This window comes from Taudactylus pleione, unplaced genomic scaffold (genome assembly GCF_031769625.1).
Source record: "Taudactylus pleione unplaced genomic scaffold, aTauple2 ptg001330l, whole genome shotgun sequence".
In the NCBI taxonomy this organism is placed as follows: Eukaryota; Metazoa; Chordata; class Amphibia; order Anura; family Myobatrachidae; genus Taudactylus; species Taudactylus pleione.
This window is the reverse complement of record NW_028285730.1, coordinates 51095-69374: the sequence shown is the minus strand read 5'-3', so window position 1 is coordinate 69374 and position 18280 is coordinate 51095. Positions and strand designations below refer to the sequence as shown.

Below are 18280 nucleotides of genomic sequence, written 5' to 3'. Positions count from 1 at the left end.
CTGGCCTCCCCTATCTCTTCCATGGCCCTTCCCCATGAGGCGACGGCCCTCTCTCAGGTGCACTATTTTATGTCACTATTTATCCCCAGCATCTCCTGGCCTCTCCTATATCTTCCCTGGCCCTTCCCCATGAGGCCACGGCCCCTCTCTCAGGTGCACTATATTATGTCCCTATTTATCCCCAGCATCTCCTGGCCTCTCCTATATCTTCCCTGGCCCTTCCCCATGAGGCCACATCCCTGGCTCTTCCCCATGAAGCCATGGCCCTCTCTCAGGTGCACTATGTTATGTCCCTATTTATCCCCAACATCTCCTTGCCTCTCTTATCTCTTCCCTGGCCCTTCCCCATGAGGCCATAGCCCTCTCTCAGGTGCACTATATTATGTCCCTATTTATCCCCAGCGTCTCCTGGCCTCTCCTTTCTTTTCCCTGGCCCTTCCCCATGAGGCCATGGCCCTCTCTCAGGTGCACTATATTATGTCCCTATTTATCCCCAGCGTCTCCTTGCCTCTCCTATCTCTTCCCTGGCCCTTCCCCATGAGGCCATGGCCCTCTCTCAGGTGCACTATATTATGTCCCTATTTATCCCCAGCCTCTCCTGGCCTCCCCTATCTCTTCCCTGGCCCTTCTCCATGAGACCATGGCCCTCTCTCAGGTGCACTATATTATGTCCCTATTTATCCCCAGCGTCTCCTGGCCTCCCCTATCTCTTCCCTGGCCCTTCTCCATGAGGCCATGGCCCTCTCTCAGGTGCACTATATTATGTCTCTATTTATCCCCAGCCTCTCCTGGCCTCCCCTATCTCTTCCCTGGCCCTTCTCCATGAGGCCATGGCCCTCTCTCAGGTGCACTATATTATGTCCCTATTTATCCCCAGCCTCTCCTGGCCTCCCCTATCTCTTCCCTGGCCCTTCTCCATGAGGCCATGGCCCTCTCTCAGGTGCACTATATTATGTCCCTATTTATCCCCAGCCTCTCCTGGCCTCCCCTATCTCTTCCCTGGCCCTTCTCCATGAGGCCATGGCCCTCTCTCAGGTGCACTATATTATGTCCCTATTTATCCCCAGCGTCTCCTGGCCTCCCCTATCTCTTCCCTGGCCCTTCTCCATGAGGCCATGGCCCTCTATCAGGTGCACTATATTATGTCCCTATTTATCCCCAGCGTCTCCTGGCCTCCCCTATCTCTTCCCTGGCCCTTCTCCATGAGGCCATGGCCCTCTCTCAGGTGTACTATATTATGTCCCTATTTATCCCCAGCATCTCCTGGCCTCCCCGATCTCTTCCCTGGCCCTTCCCCATGAGGCCATGGCCCTCTCTCAGGTGCACTATATTATGTCCCTATTTATCCCCAGCATCTCCTGGCCTCCCCGATCTCTTCCCTGGCCCTTCCCCCTGAGGCCATGGCCCTCTCTCAGGTGCACTATATTATGTCCCTATTTATCCCTAGCATCTCCTGGCCTCCCCTATCTCTTCACTGGCCCTTCCCCCTGAGGCCATGGCCCTCTCTCAGGTGCACTATACTATGTCCCTATTTATCCCCAGCATCTCCTGGCCTCCTCTATATCTTCCCTGGCTCTTCCACCTGAGGCCATGGCCCTCTCTCAGGTGCACTATATTATGTTCCTATTTATCCCCAGCCTCTCCTGGCCTCCACTATCTCTTCCCTGGCCCTTCTCCATGAGGCCATGGCCCTCTCTCAGGTGCACTATATTATGTCCCTATTAATCCCCAGCCTCTCCTGGCCTCCCCTATCTCTTCCCTGGCCCTTCTCCATGAGGCCATGGCCCTCTCTCAGGTGCAATATATTATGTGCCTATTTATCCCCAGCCTCTTCTGGCCTCCCCTATCTCTTCCCTGGCCCTTCCCCATGAGGCCACGGCCCTCTCTCAGGTGCACTATATTATGTCCCTATTTATCCCCAGCGTCTCCTGGCCTCCCCTATCTCTTCCCTGGTCCTTCCCCATGAGGCCACGGCCCTCTCTCAGGTGCACTATATTATGTCCCTATTTATCCCCAGCGTCTCCTGGCCTCCCCTATCTCTTCCCTGGCCCTTCCCCCTGAGGCCACGGCCCTCTCTCAGCTGCACTATATTATGTCCCTATGTATCCCCAGCGTCTCCTGGTCTCCCCTATCTCTTCCCTGGCCCTTCCCCATGAGGCCACGGCCCTCTCTCAGCTGCACTATATTATGTCCCTATTTATCCCCAGCGTCTCCTGGCCTCCCCTATCTCTTCCCTGGCCCTTCCCCATGAGGCCACGGCCCTCTCTCAGGTACACTATATTATGTCCCTATTTATCCCCAGCGTCTCCTGGCATCCCCTATCTCTTCCCTGGCCCTTCACCATGAGGCCACGGCCCTCTCTCAGGTGCACTATATTATGTCCCTATTTATCCCCAGCATCTCCTGGGCTCTCCTATATCTTCCCTGGCCCTTCCCCATGAGGCCATGGCCCTCTCTCAGGTGCACTATATTATGTCCCTATTTATCCCCAGCATCTCCTGGCCTCCCCTATCTCTTCACAGGCCCTTCCCCCTGAGGCCATGGCCCTCTCTCAGGTGCACTATATTTTGTCCCTATTTATCCCCAGCCTCTCCTGGCCTCCCCTATCTCTTCCCTGGCCCTTCTCCATGAGGCCATGGCCCTGTCTCAGGTGCACTATATTATGTCCCTATTTATCCCCAGCCTCTTCTGGCCTCCCCTATCTCTTCCCTGGCCCTTCTCCATGAGGCCATGGCCCTCTCTCAGGTGCACTATATTATGTCCCTATTTATCCCCAGCCTCTCCTGGCTTCCCCCTATCTCTTCCCTGGCCCTTCTCCCTGAGGCCATGGCCCTCTCTCAGGTGCACTATATTATGTCCCTATTTATCCCCAGCCTCTCCTGGCCTCCCCTATCTCTTCCCTGGCCCTTCTCCATGAGGCCATGGCCCTCTCTCAGGTGCACTATATTATGTCCCTATTTATCCCCAGCGTCTCCTGGCCTCCCCTAACTCTTCCGTGGCCCTTCCCCATGAGGCAACGGCCCTCTCTCAGGTGCACTATATTATGTCCCTATTTATCCCCAGCGTCTCCTGGCCTCCCCTATCTCTTCCCTGGCCCTTCCCCCTGAGGCCACGGCCCTCTCTCAGCTGCACTATATTATGTCCCTATTTATACCCAGCATCTCCTGGCCTCCCCTATCTCTTCCCTGGCCCTTCCCTATGAGGCCACGGCCCTCTCTCAGCTGCACTATATTATGTCCCTATTTATCCCCAGCATCTCCTGGCCTCCCCTATCTCTTCCCTGGCCCTTCACCATGAGGCCATGGCCTGCCTCTCAGGTGCACTATATTATGTCCCTATTTATCCCCAGCATCTCCTGGCCTCTCCTATATCTTCCCTGGCCCTTCCCCCTGAGGCCATGGCCCTCTCTCAGGTGCACTATATTATGTCCCTATTTATCCCCAGCATCTCCAGGCCTCCCCTATCTCTTCCCTGGCCCTTCCCCCTGAGGCCATGGTCCTTTCTCAGGTGCACTATATTATGTCCCTATTTATCCCCAGCCTCTCCTGGCCTCCCCTATCTCTTCCCTGGCCCTTCTCCATGAGGCCATGGCCCTCTCTCAGGTGCACTATATTATGTCCCTATTTATCCCCAGCCTCTCCTGGCCTCCCCTATCTCTTCCCTGGCCCTTCTCCATGAGGCCATGGCCCTCTCTCAGGTGCACTATATTATGTCCCTATTTATCCCCAGCCTCTCCTGGCCTCACCTATCTCTTCCCTGGCCCTTCTCCATGAGGCCATGGCCCTCTCTCAGGTGCACTATATTATGTCCCTATTTATCGCCCTCTCTCAGGTGCACTATATTATGTCCCTATTTATCCCCAGCGTCTCCTGGCCTCCCCTATCTCTTCCCTGGCCCTTCCCTATGTGGCCATGGCCCTCTCTCAGCTGCACTATATTATGTCCCTATTTATCCCAAGCGTCTCCTGGCCTCCCCTATCTCTTCCCTGGCCCTTCCCCATGAGGCCATGGCCCTCTCTCAGGTGCACTATATTATGTCCCTATTTATCCCCAGCATCTCCTGGCCTCCCCTATCTCTTCCCTGGCCCTTCCCTATGAGGCCACGGCCCTCTCTCAGCTGCACTATATTATGTCCCTATTTATCCCCAGCATCTCCTGGCCTCCCCTATCTCTTCCCTGGCCCTTCCCTATTAGGCCATGGCCCTCTCTCAGCTGCACTATATTATGTCCCTATTTATCCCCAGCATCTCCTGGCCTCCCCTATCTCTTCCCTGGCCCTTCACCATGAGGCCATGGCCCTCTCTCAGGTGCACTATATTATGTCCCTATTTATCCCCAGCATCTCCTGGCCTCTCCTATATCTTCCCTGGCCCTTCCCACTGAGGCCATGGCCCTCTCTCAGGTGCATATATTATGTCCCTATTTATCCCCAGCATCTCCTGGCCTCCCCTATCTCTTCCCTGGCCCATCCCCCTGAGGCCATGGTCCTCTCTCAGGTGCACTATATTATGTCCCTATTTATCCCCAGCCTCTCCTGGCCTCCCCTATCTCTTCCCTGGCCCTTCCCCATGAGGCCATGGCCCTCTCTCAGGTGCACTATATTATGTCCCTATTTATCCCCAGCGTCTCCTGGCCTCCCCTATCTCTTCCCTGGCCTTTCTCTATGAGGCCATGGCCCTCTCTCAGGTGCACTATATTATGTCCCTATTTATCCCCAGCATCTCCTGGCCTCCCCTATCTCTTCCCTGGCCCTTCCCCATGAGGCCATGGCCCTCTCTCAGGTGCACTATATTATGTCCCTATTTATCCCCAGCATCTCCTGGCCTCCCCTATCTGTTCCCTGGCCCTTCCCCATGAGGCCATGGCCCTCTCTCAGGTGCACTATATTATGTCCCTATTTATCCCCAGCATCTCCTGGCCTCCCCTATCTCTTCCCTGGCCCTTCCCCAAGAGGCCACGGCCCTCTCTCAGGTGCACTATATTATGTCCCTATTTATCCCCAGCGTCTCCTGGCCTCCCCTATCTCTTCCCTGGCCCTTCTCCATGAGGCCATGGCCCTCTCTCAGGTGTACTATATTATGTCCCTATTTATCCCCAGCATCTCCTGGCCTCCCCGATCTCTTCCCTGGCCCTTCCCCATGAGGCCATGGCCCTCTCTCAGGTGCACTATATTATGTCCCTATTTATCCCCAACATCTCCTGGCCTCCCCGATCTCTTCCCTGGCCCTTCCCCTGAGGCCATGGCCCTCTCTCAGGTGCACTATATTATGTCCCTATTTATCCCCAGCATCTCCTGGCCTCCCCTATCTCTTCACTGGCCCTTCCCCCTAAGGCCATGGCCCTCTCTCAGGTGCACTATATTATGTCCCTATTTATCCCCAGCTTCTCCTGGCCTCCCCTATCTCTTCCCTGGCCCTTCCCCCTGAGGCCACGGCCCTCTCTCAGGTGCACTATATTATGTCCCTATTTATCCCCAGCGTCTCCTGGTCTCCCCTATCTCTTCCCTGGCCCTTCCCCTTGAGGCCACGGCCCTCTCTCAGCTGCACTATATTATGTCCCTATTTATCCCCAGCGTCTCCTGGCCTCCCCTATCTCTTCCCTGGCCCTTCCCCATGAGGCCACGGCCCTCTCTCAGGTGCACTATATTATGTCCCTATTTATCCCCAGCATCTCCTGGCCTCCCCTATCTCTTCCCTGGCCCTTCACCATGAGGCCACGGCCCTCTCTCAGGTGCACTATATTATGTCCCTATTTATCCCCTGCATCTCCTGGGCTCTCCTATATCTTCCCTGGCCCTTCCCCATGAGGCCATGGCCCTCTCTCAGGTGCACTATATTATGTCCCTATTTATCCCCAGCATCTCCTGGCCTCCCCTATCTCTTCCCTGGCCCTTCCCCCTGAGGCCATGGCCCTCTCTCAGGTGCACTATATTATGTCCCTATTTATCCCCAGCCTCTCCTGGCCTCCCCTATCTCTTCCCTGGCCCTTCTCCATGAGGCCATGGCCCTGTCTCAGGTGCACTATATTATGTCCCTATTTATCCCCAGCCTCTCCTGGCCTCCCCTATCTCTTCCCTGGCCCTTCTACATGAGGCCATGGCCCTCTCTCAGGTGCACTATATTATGTCCCTATTTATCCCCAGCGTCTCCTGGCCTCCCCTATCTCTTCCCTGGCCCTTCCCCATGAGGCCACGGCCCTCTCTCAGGTGCACTATATTATGTCCCTATTTATCCCCAGCCTCTCCTGGCCTCCCCTATCTCTTCCCTGGTCCTTCCCCATGAGGCCACGGCCCTCTCTCAGGTGCACTATATTATGTCCCTATTTATTCCCAGCGTCTCCTGGCCTCCCCTATCTCTTCCCTGGCCCTTCCCCCTGAGGCCACGGCCCTCTCTCAGGTGCACTATATTATGTCCCTATTTATCCCCAGCGTCTTCTGGCCTCCCCTATCTCTTCCCTGGCCCTTCCCTATGAGGCCACGGCCCTCTCTCAGCTGCACTATATTATGTCCCTATTTATCCCCAGCATCTCCTGGCCTCCCCTATCTCTTCCCTGGCCCTTCCCTATTAGGCCACGGCCCTCTCTCAGCTGCACTATATTATGTCCCTATTTATCCCCAGCATCTCCTGGCCTCCCCTATCTCTTCCCTGGCCCTTCACCATGAGGCCATGGCCCTCTCTCAGGTGCACTATATTATGTCCCTATTTATCCCCAGCATCTCCTGGCCTCTCCTATATCTTCCCTGGCCCTTCCCCCTGAGGCCATGGCCCTCTCTCAGGTGCATATATTATGTCCCTATTTATCCCCAGCATCTCCTGGCCTCCCCTATCTCTTCCCTGGCCCATCCCCCTGAGGCCATGGTCCTCTCTCAGGTGCACTATATTATGTCCCTATTTATCCCCAGCCTCTCCTGGCCTCCCCTATCTCTTCCCTGGCCCTTCTCCATGAGGCCATGGCCCTCTCTCAGGTGCACTATATTATGTCCCTATTTATCCCCAGCCTCTCCTGGCCTCCCTTATCTCTTCCCTGGCCCTTCTCCATGAGGCCATGGCCCTCTCTCAGGTGCACTATATTATGTCCCTATTTATCCCCAGCCTCTCCTGGCCTCCCCTATCTCTTCCCTGGCCCTTCTCCATGAGGCCATGGCCCTCTCTCAGGTGCACTATATTATGTCCCTATTTATCGCCCTCTCTCAGTTGCACTATATTATGTCCCTATTTATCCCCAGCGTCTCCTGGCCTCCCCTATCTCTTCCCTGGCCCTTCCCCATGAGGCCATGGCCCTCTCTCAGGTGCACTATATTATGTCCCTATTTATCCCCAGCGTCTCCTGGCCTCCCCTATCTCTTCCCTGGCCTTTCCCTATGAGGCCATGGCCCTCTCTCAGGTGCACTACATTATGTCCCTATTTATCCCCAGCATCTCCTGGCCTCCCCTATCTCTTCCCTGGCCCTTCCCCATGAGGCCATGGCCCTCTCTCAGGTGCTCTATATTATGTCCCTATTTATCCCCAGCATCTCCTGGCCTCCCCTATCTCTTCCCTGGCCCTTCCCCATGAGGCCATGGCCCTCTCTCAGGTGCACTATATTATGTCCCTATTTATCCCCAGCATCTCCTGGCCTCCCCTATCTCTTCCCTGGCCCTTCCCCAAGAGGCCACGGCCCTCTCTCAGATGCACTATATTATGTCCCTATTTATCCCCAGCATCTCCTGGCCTCTCCTATATCTTCCCTGGCCCTTCCCCATGAGGCCACGGCCCTCTCTCAGGTGCACTATATTATGTCCCTATTTATCCCCAGCATCTCCTGGCCTCCCCTATCTCTTCCCTGGCCCTTCCCCCTGAGGCCACGGCCCTCTCTCAGGTGCACTATATTATGTCCCTATTTATCCCCAGCATCTCCTGGCCTCCCCTATCTCTTCCCTGGCCCTTCCCCATGAGGCGACGGCCCTCTCTCAGGTGCACTATTTTATGTCCCTATTTATCCCCAGCATCTCCTGGCCTCTCCTATATCTTCCCTGGCCCTTCCCCATGAGGCCACGGCCCTCTCTCAGGTGCACTATATTATGTCCCTATTTATCCCCAGCATCTCCTGGCCTCTCCTATATCTTCCCTGGCCCTTCCCCATGAGGCCACGTCCCTGGCTCTTCCCCATGAAGCCATGGCCCTCTCTCAGGTGCACTATATTATGTCCCTATTTATCCCCAACATCTCCTTGCCTCTCTTATCTCTTCCCTGGCCCTTCCCCATGAGGCCATAGCCCTCTCTCAGGTGCACTATATTATGTCCCTATTTATCCCCAGCGTCTCCTGGCCTCTCCTTTCTTTTCCCTCGCCCTTCCCCATGAGGCCATGGCCCTCTCTCAGGTGCACTATATTATGTCCCTATTTATCCCCAGCGTCTCCTTGCCTCTCCTATCTCTTCCCTGGCCCTTCCCCATGAGGCCATGGCCCTCTCTCAGGTGCACTATATTATGTCCCTATTTATCCCCAGCCTCTCCTGGCCTCCCCTATCTCTTCCCTGGCCCTTCTCCATGAGGCCATGGCCCTCTCTCAGGTGCACTATATTATGTCCCTATTTATCCCCAGCGTCTCCTGGCCTCCCCTATCTCTTCCCTGGCCCTTCTCCATGAGGCCATGGCCCTCTCTCAGGTGCACTATATTATGTCCCTATTTATCCCCAGCCTCTCCTGGCCTCCCCTATCTCTCCCCTGGCCCTTCTCCATGAGGCCATGGCCCTCTCTCAGGTGCACTATATTATGTCCCTATTTATCCCCAGCCTCTCCTGGCCTCCCCTATCTCTTCCCTGGCCCTTCTCCATGAGGCCATGGCCCTCTCTCAGGTGCACTATATTATGTCCCTATTTATCCCCAGCCTCTCCTGGCCTCCCCTATCTCTTCCCTGGCCCTTCTCCATGAGGCCATGGCCCTCTCTCAGGTGCACTATATTATGTCCCTATTTATCCCCAGCATCTCCTGGCCTCCCCTATCTCTTCCCTGGCCCTTCTCCATGAGGCCATGGCCCTCTCTCAGGTGCACTATATTATGTCCCTATTTATCCCCAGCATCTCCTGGCCTCCCCTATCTCTTCCCTGGCCCTTCTCCATGAGGCCATGGCCCTCTCTCAGGTGCACTATATTATGTCCCTATTTATCCCCAGCGTCTCCTGGCCTCCCCTATCTCTTCCCTGGCCCTTCTCCATGAGGCCATGGCCCTCTATCAGGTGCACTATATTATGTCCCTATTTATCCCCAGCGTCTCCTGGCCTCCCCTATCTCTTCCCTGGCCCTTCTCCATGAGGCCATGTCCCTCTCTCAGGTGTACTATATTATGTCCCTATTTATCCCCAGCCTCTCCTGGCCTCCCCTATCTCTTCCCTGGCCCTTCTCCATGAGGCCATGGCCCTCTCTCAGGTGCACTATATTATGTCCCTATTTATCCCCAGCCTCTCCTGGCCTCCCCTATCTCTTCCCTGGCCCTTCTCCATGAGGCCATGGCCCTCTCTCAGGTGCACTATATTATGTCCCTATTTATCCCCAGCCTCTCCTGGCCTCCCCTATCTCTTCCCTGGCCCTTCTCCATGAGGCCATGGCCCTCTCTCAGGTGCACTATATTATGTCCCTATTTATCCCCAGCGTCTCCTGGCCTCCCCTATCTCTTCCCTGGCCCTTCCCCATGAGGCCACGGCCCTCTCTCAGGTGCACTATATTATGTCCCTATTTATCCCCAGCCTCTCCTGGCCTCCCCTATCTCTTCCCTGGTCCTTCCCCATGAGGCCACGGCCCTCTCTCAGGTGCACTATATTATGTCCCTATTTATCCCCAGCGTCTCCTGGCCTCCCCTATCTCTTCCCTGGCCCTTCCCCCTGAGGCCACGGCCCTCTCTCAGGTACACTATATTATGTCCCTATATATCCCCAGCGTCTTCTGGCCTCCCCTATCTCTTCCCTGGCCCTTCCCTATGAGGCCACGGCCCTCTCTCAGCTGCACTATATTATGTCCCTATTTATCCCCAGCATCTCCTGGCCTCCCCTATCTCTTCCCTGGCCCTTCCCTATTAGGCCATGGCCCTCTCTCAGCTGCACTATATTATGTCCCTATTTATCCCCAGCATCTCCTGGCCTCCCCTATCTCTTCCCTGGCCCTTCACCATGAGGCCATGGCCCTCTCTCAGGTGCACTATATTATGTCCCTATTTATCCCCAGCATCTCCTGGCCTCTCCTATATCTTCCCTGGCCCTTCCCCCTGAGGCCATGGCCCTCTCTCAGGTGCATATATTATGTCCCTATTTATCCCCAGCATCTCCTGGCCTCCCCTATCTCTTCCCTGGCCCATCCCCCTGAGGCCATGGTCCTCTCAGGTGCACTATATTATGTCCCTATTTATCCCCAGCCTCTCCTGGCCTCCCCTATCTCTTCCCTGGCCCTTCCCCATGAGGCCATGGCCCTCTCTCAGGTGCACTATATTATGTCCCTATTTATCCCCAGCGTCTCCTGGCCTCCCCTATCTCTTCCCTGGCCTTTCCCTATGAGGCCATGGCCCTCTCTCAGGTGCACTATATTATGTCCCTATTTATCCCCAGCATCTCCTGGCCTCCCCTATCTCTTCCCTGGCCCTTCCCCATGAGGCCATGGCCCTCTCTCAGGTGCACTATATTATGTCCCTATTTATCCCCAGCATCTCCTGGCCTCCCCTATCTCTTCCCTGGCCCTTCCCCATGAGGCCATGGCCCTCTCTCAGGTGCACTATATTATGTCCCTATTTATCCCCAGCATCTCCTGGCCTCCCCTATCTCTTCCCTGGCCCTTCCCCAAGAGGCCACGGCCCTCTCTCAGGTGCACTATATTATGTCCCTATTTATCCCCAGCATCTCCTGGCCTCTCCTATATCTTCCCTGGCCGTTCCCCATGAGGCCATGGCCCTCTCTCAGGTGCACTATATTATGTCCCTATTTATCCCCAGCATCTCCTGGCCTCCCCTATCTCTTCCCTGGCCCTTCCCCATGAGGCCATGGCCCTCTCTCAGGTGCACTGTATTATGTCCCTATTTATCCCCAGCATCTCCTGGCCTCCCCTATCTCTTCCCTGGCCCTTCCCCATGAGGCCACGGCCCTCTCTCAGTTGCTCTATATTATGTCCCTATTTATCCCCAGCATCTCCTGGCCTCTCCTATATCTTCCCTGGCCCTTCCCCATGAGGCCACGGCCCTCTCTCAGGTGCACTATATTATGTCCCTATTTATCCCCAGCATCTCCTGGCCTCCCCTATCTCTTCCCTGGCCCTTCCCCCTGAGGCCACGGCCCTCTCTCAGGTGCACTATATTATGTCTCTATTTATCCCCAGCATCTCCTGGCCTCCCCTATCTCTTCCATGGCCCTTCCCCATGAGGCGACGGCCCTCTCTCAGGTGCACTATTTTATGTCACTATTTATCCCCAGCATCTCCTGGCCTCTCCTATATCTTCCCTGGCCCTTCCCCATGAGGCCACGGCCCTCTCTCAGGTGCACTATATTATGTCCCTATTTATCCCCAGCATCTCCTGGCCTCTCCTATATCTTCCCTGGCCCTTCCCCATGAGGCCACATCCCTGGCTCTTCCCCATGAAGCCATGGCCCTCTCTCAGGTGCACTATATTATGTCCCTATTTATCCCCAACATCTCCTTGCCTCTCTTATCTCTTCCCTGGCCCTTCCCCATGAGGCCATAGCCCTCTCTCAGGTGCACTATATTATGTCACTATTTATCCCCAGCGTCTCCTGGCCTCTCCTTTCTTTTCCCTGGCCCTTCCCCATGAGGCCATGGCCCTCTCTCAGGTGCACTATATTATGTCCCTATTTATCCCCAGCGTCTCCTTGCCTCTCCTATCTCTTCCCTGGCCCTTCCCCATGAGGCCATGACCCTCTCTCAGGTGCACTATATTATGTCCCTATTTATCCCCAGCCTCTCCTGGCCTCCCCTATCTCTTCCCTGGCCCTTCTCCATGAGACCATGGCCCTCTCTCAGGTGCACTATATTATGTCCCTATTTATCCCCAGCGTCTCCTGGCCTCCCCTATCTCTTCCCTGGCCCTTCTCCATGAGGCCATGGCCCTCTCTCAGGTGCACTATATTATGTCTCTATTTATCCCCAGCCTCTCCTGGCCTCCCCTATCTCTTCCCTGGCCCTTCTCCATGAGGCCATGGCCCTCTCTCAGGTGCACTATATTATGTCCCTATTTATCCCCAGCCTCTCCTGGCCTCCCCTATCTCTTCCCTGGCCCTTCTCCATGAGGCCATGGCCCTCTCTCAGGTGCACTATATTATGTCCCTATTTATCCCCAGCCTCTCCTGGCCTCCCCTATCTCTTCCCTGGCCCTTCTCCATGAGGCCATGGCCCTCTCTCAGGTGCACTATATTATGTCCCTATTTATCCCCAGCGTCTCCTGGCCTCCCCTATCTCTTCCCTGGCCCTTCTCCATGAGGCCATGGCCCTCTATCAGGTGCACTATATTATGTCCCTATTTATCCCCAGCGTCTCCTGGCCTCCCCTATCTCTTCCCTGGCCCTTCTCCATGAGGCCATGGCCCTCTCTCAGGTGTACTATATTATGTCCCTATTTATCCCCAGCATCTCCTGGCCTCCCCGATCTCTTCCCTGGCCCTTCCCCCTGAGGCCACGGCCCTCTCTCAGGTACACTATATTATGTCCCTATATATCCCCAGCGTCTTCTGGCCTCCCCTATCTCTTCCCTGGCCCTTCCCTATGAGGCCACGGCCCTCTCTCAGCTGCACTATATTATGTCCCTATTTATCCCCAGCATCTCCTGGCCTCCCCTATCTCTTCCCTGGCCCTTCCCTATTAGGCCATGGCCCTCTCTCAGCTGCACTATATTATGTCCCTATTTATCCCCAGCATCTCCTGGCCTCCCCTATCTCTTCCCTGGCCCTTCACCATGAGGCCATGGCCCTCTCTCAGGTGCACTATATTATGTCCCTATTTATCCCCAGCATCTCCTGGCCTCTCCTATATCTTCCCTGGCCCTTCCCCCTGAGGACATGGCCCTCTCTCAGGTGCATATATTATGTCCCTATTTATCCCCAGCATCTCCTGGCCTCCCCTATCTCTTCCCTGGCCCATCCCCCTGAGGCCATGGTCCTCTCTCAGGTGCACTATATTATGTCCCTATTTATCCCCAGCCTCTCCTGGCCTCCCCTATCTCTTCCCTGGCCCTTCCCCATGAGGCCATGGCCCTCTCTCAGGTGCACTATATTATGTCCCTATTTATCCCCAGCGTCTCCTGGCCTCCCCTATCTCTTCCCTGGCCTTTCCCTATGAGGCCATGGCCCTCTCTCAGGTGCACTATATTATGTCCCTATTTATCCCCAGCATCTCCTGGCCTCCCCTATCTCTTCCCTGGCCCTTCCCCATGAGGCCATGGCCCTCTCTCAGGTGCACTATATTATGTCCCTATTTATCCCCAGCATCTCCTGGCCTCCCCTATCTCTTCCCTGGCCCTTCCCCATGAGGCCATGGCCCTCTCTCAGGTGCACTATATTATGTCCCTATTTATCCCCAGCATCTCCTGGCCTCCCCTATCTCTTCCCTGGCCCTTCCCCAAGAGGCCACGGCCCTCTCTCAGGTGCACTATATTATGTCCCTATTTATCCCCAGCATTTCCTGGCCTCTCCTATATCTTCCCTGGCCGTTCCCCATGAGGCCATGGCCCTCTCTCAGGTGCACTATATTATGTCCCTATTTATCCCCAGCATCTCCTGGCCTCCCCTATCTCTTCCCTGGCCCTTCCCCATGAGGCCATGGCCCTCTCTCAGGTGCACTGTATTATGTCCCTATTTATCCCCAGCATCTCCTGGCCTCCCCTATCTCTTCCCTGGCCCTTCCCCATGAGGCCACGGCCCTCTCTCAGTTGCACTATATTATGTCCCTATTTATCCCCAGCATCTCCTGGCCTCTCCTATATCTTCCCTGGCCCTTCCCCATGAGGCCACGGCCCTCTCTCAGGTGCACTATATTATGTCCCTATTTATCCCCAGCATCTCCTGGCCTCCCCTATCTCTTCCCTGGCCCTTCCCCCTGAGGCCACGGCCCTCTCTCAGGTGCACTATATTATGTCCCTATTTATCCCCAGCATCTCCTGGCCTCCCCTATCTCTTCCATGGCCCTTCCCCATGAGGCGACGGCCCTCTCTCAGGTGCACTATTTTATGTCACTATTTATCCCCAGCATCTCCTGGCCTCTCCTATATCTTCCCTGGCCCTTCCCCATGAGGCCACGGCCCTCTCTCAGGTGCACTATATTATGTCCCTATTTATCCCCAGCATCTCCTGGCCTCTCCTATATCTTCCCTGGCCCTTCCCCATGAGGCCACATCCCTGGCTCTTCCCCATGAAGCCATGGCCCTCTCTCAGGTGCACTATATTATGTCCCTATTTATCCCCAACATCTCCTTGCCTCTCTTATCTCTTCCCTGGCCCTTCCCCATGAGGCCATAGCCCTCTCTCAGGTGCACTATATTATGTCCCTATTTATCCCCAGCGTCTCCTGGCCTCTCCTTTCTTTTCCCTGGCCCTTCCCCATGAGGCCATGGCCCTCTCTCAGGTGCACTATATTATGTCCCTATTTATCCCCAGCGTCTCCTTGCCTCTCCTATCTCTTCCCTGGCCCTTCCCCATGAGGCCATGGCCCTCTCTCAGGTGCACTATATTATGTCCCTATTTATCCCCAGCCTCTCCTGGCCTCCCCTATCTCTTCCCTGGCCCTTCTCCATGAGACCATGGCCCTCTCTCAAGTGCACTATATTATGTCCCTATTTATCCCCAGCGTCTCCTGGCCTCCCCTATCTCTTCCCTGGCCCTTCTCCATGAGGCCATGGCCCTCTCTCAGGTGCACTATATTATGTCTCTATTTATCCCCAGCCTCTCCTGGCCTCCCCTATCTCTTCCCTGGCCCTTCTCCATGAGGCCATGGCCCTCTCTCAGGTGCACTATATTATGTCCCTATTTATCCCCAGCCTCTCCTGGCCTCCCCTATCTCTTCCCTGGCCCTTCTCCATGAGGCCATGGCCCTCTCTCAGGTGCACTATATTATGTCCCTATTTATCCCCAGCCTCTCCTGGCCTCCCCTATCTCTTCCCTGGCCCTTCTCCATGAGGCCATGGCCCCTCTCTCAGGTGCACTATATTATGTCCCTATTTATCCCCAGCGTCTCCTGGCCTCCCCTATCTCTTCCCTGGCCCTTCTCCATGAGGCCATGGCCCTCTATCAGGTGCACTATATTATGTCCCTATTTATCCCCAGCGTCTCCTGGCCTCCCCTATCTCTTCCCTGGCCCTTCTCCATGAGGCCATGGCCCTCTCTCAGGTGTACTATATTATGTCCCTATTTATCCCCAGCATCTCCTGGCCTCCCCGATCTCTTCCCTGGCCCTTCCCCATGAGGCCATGGCCCTCTCTCAGGTGCACTATATTATGTCCCTATTTATCCCCAGCATCTCCTGGCCTCCCCGATCTCTTCCCTGGCCCTTCCCCCTGAGGCCATGGCCCTCTCTCAGGTGCACTATATTATGTCCCTATTTATCCCTAGCATCTCCTGGCCTCCCCTATCTCTTCACTGGCCCTTCCCCCTGAGGCCATGGCCCTCTCTCAGGTGCACTATACTATGTCCCTATTTATCCCCAGCATCTCCGGGCCTCCTCTATATCTTCCCTGGCTCTTCCACCTGAGGCCATGGCCCTCTCTCAGGTGCACTATATTATGTTCCTATTTATCCCCAGCCTCTCCTGGCCTCCACTATCTCTTCCCTGGCCCTTCTCCATGAGGCCATGGCCCTCTCTCAGGTGCACTATATTATGTCCCTATTAATCCCCAGCCTCTCCTGGCCTCCCCTATCTCTTCCCTGGCCCTTCTCCATGAGGCCATGGCCCTCTCTCAGGTGCAATATATTATGTGCCTATTTATCCCCAGCCTCTTCTGGCCTCCCCTATCTCTTCCCTGGCCCTTCCCCATGAGGCCACGGCCCTCTCTCAGGTGCACTATATTATGTCCCTATTTATCCCCAGCGTCTCCTGGCCTCCCCTATCTCTTCCCTGGTCCTTCCCCATGAGGCCACGGCCCTCTCTCAGGTGCACTATATTATGTCCCTATTTATCCCCAGCGTTTCCTGGCCTCCCCTTTCTCTTCCCTGGCCCTTCCCCCTGAGGCCACGGCCCTCTCTCAGCTGCACTATATTATGTCCCTATGTATCCCCAGCGTCTCCTGGTCTCCCCTATCTCTTCCCCTGGCCCTTCCCCATGAGGCCACGGCCCTCTTTCAGCTGCACTATATTATGTCCCTATTTATCCCCAGCGTCTCCTGGCCTCCCCTATCTCTTCCCTGGCCCTTCCCCATGAGGCCACGGCCCTCTCTCAGGTACACTATATTATGTCCCTATTTATCCCCAGCGTCTCCTGGCGTCCCCTATCTCTTCCCTGGCCCTTCACCATGAGGCCACGGCCCTCTCTCAGGTGCACTATATTATGTCCCTATTTATCCCCAGCATCTCCTGGGCTCTCCTATATCTTCCCTGGCCCTTCCCCATGAGGCCATGGCCCTCTCTCAGGTGCACTATATTATGTCCCTATTTATCCCCAGCATCTCCTGGCCTCCCCTATCTCTTCACAGGCCCTTCCCCTGAGGCCATGGCCCTCTCTCAGGTGCACTATATTTTGTCCCTATTTATCCCCAGCCTCTCCTGGCCTCCCCTATCTCTTCCCTGGCCCTTCTCCATGAGGCCATGGCCCTGTCTCAGGTGCACTATATTATGTCCCTATTTATCCCCAGCCTCTTCTGGCCTCTCCCTATCTCTTCCCTGGCCCTTCTCCATGAGGCCATGGCCCTCTCTCAGGTGCACTATATTATGTCCCTATTTATCCCCAGCCTCTCCTGGCTTCCCCTATCTCTTCCCTGGCCCTTCTCCCTGAGGCCATGGCCCTCTCTCAGGTGCACTATATTATGTCCCTATTTATCCCCAGCCTCTCCTGGCCTCCCCTATCTCTTCCCTGGCCCTTCTCCATGAGGCCATGGCCCTCTCTCAGGTGCACTATATTATGTCCCTATTTATCCCCAGCGTCTCCTGGCCTCCCCTATCTCTTCCGTGGCCCTTCCCCATGAGGCCACGGCCCTCTCTCAGGTGCACTATATTATGTCCCTATTTATCCCCAGCGTCTCCTGGCCTCCCCTATCTCTTCCCTGGCCCTTCCCCCTGAGGCCACGGCCCTCTCTCAGCTGCACTATATTATGTCCCTATTTATACCAGCATCTCCTGGCCTCCCCTATCTCTTCCCTGGCCCTTCCCTATGAGGCCACGGCCCTCTCTCAGCTGCACTATATTATGTCCCTATTTATCCCCAGCATCTCCTGGCCTCCCCGATCTCTTCCCTGGCCCTTCACCATGAGGCCATGGCCTGCCTCTCAGGTGCACTATATTATGTCCCTATTTATCCCCAGCATCTCCTGGCCTCTCCTATATCTTCCCTGGCCCTTCCCCCTGAGGCCATGGCCCTCTCTCAGGTGCACTATATTATGTCCCTATTTATCCCCAGCATCTCCAGGCCTCCCCTATCTCTTCCCTGGCCCTTCCCCCTGAGGCCATGGTCCTTTCTCAGGTGCACTATATTATGTCCCTATTTATCCCCAGCCTCTCCTGGCCTCCCCTATCTCTTCCCTGGCCCTTCTCCATGAGGCCATGGCCCTCTCTCAGGTGCACTATATTATGTCCCTATTTATCCCCAGCCTCTCCTGGCCTCCCCTATCTCTTCCTGGCCCTTCTCCATGAGCCATGGCCCTCTCTCAGGTGCACACTATATTATGTCCCTATTTATCCCCAGCCTCTCCTGGCCTCACCTATCTCTTCCCTGGCCCTTCTCCATGAGGCCATGGCCCTCTCTCAGGTGCACTATATTATGTCCCTATTTATCGCCCTCTCTCAGGTGCACTATATTATGTCCCTATTTATTCCCAGCGTCTCCTGGCCTCCCCTATCTCTTCCCTGGCCCTTCCCTATGAGGCCATGGCCCTCTCTCAGCTGCACTATATTATGTCCCTATTTATCCCAAGCGTCTCCTGGCCTCCCCTATCTCTTCCCTGGCCCTTCCCCATGAGGCCATGGCCCTCTCTCAGGTGCACTATATTATGTCCCTATTTATCCCCAGCATCTCCTGGCCTCCCCTATCTCTTCCCTGGCCCTTCCCTATGAGGCCACGGCCCTCTCTCAGCTGCACTATATTATGTCCCTATTTATCCCCAGCATCTCCTGGCCT

The 18280-nt window shown here is 55.4% G+C and overlaps 1 protein-coding gene across 1 annotated transcript in view; it reads left to right on the top strand.

Moving 5' to 3' along the window:
• The window catches only part of LOC148443113 (unconventional myosin-Id-like), a gene marked incomplete at its 3' end in the record, with an annotated part of 199590 nt that overhangs the window by 156956 nt on the left and 24354 nt on the right, over positions 1–18280 (top strand). The window lies entirely within an intron of this gene.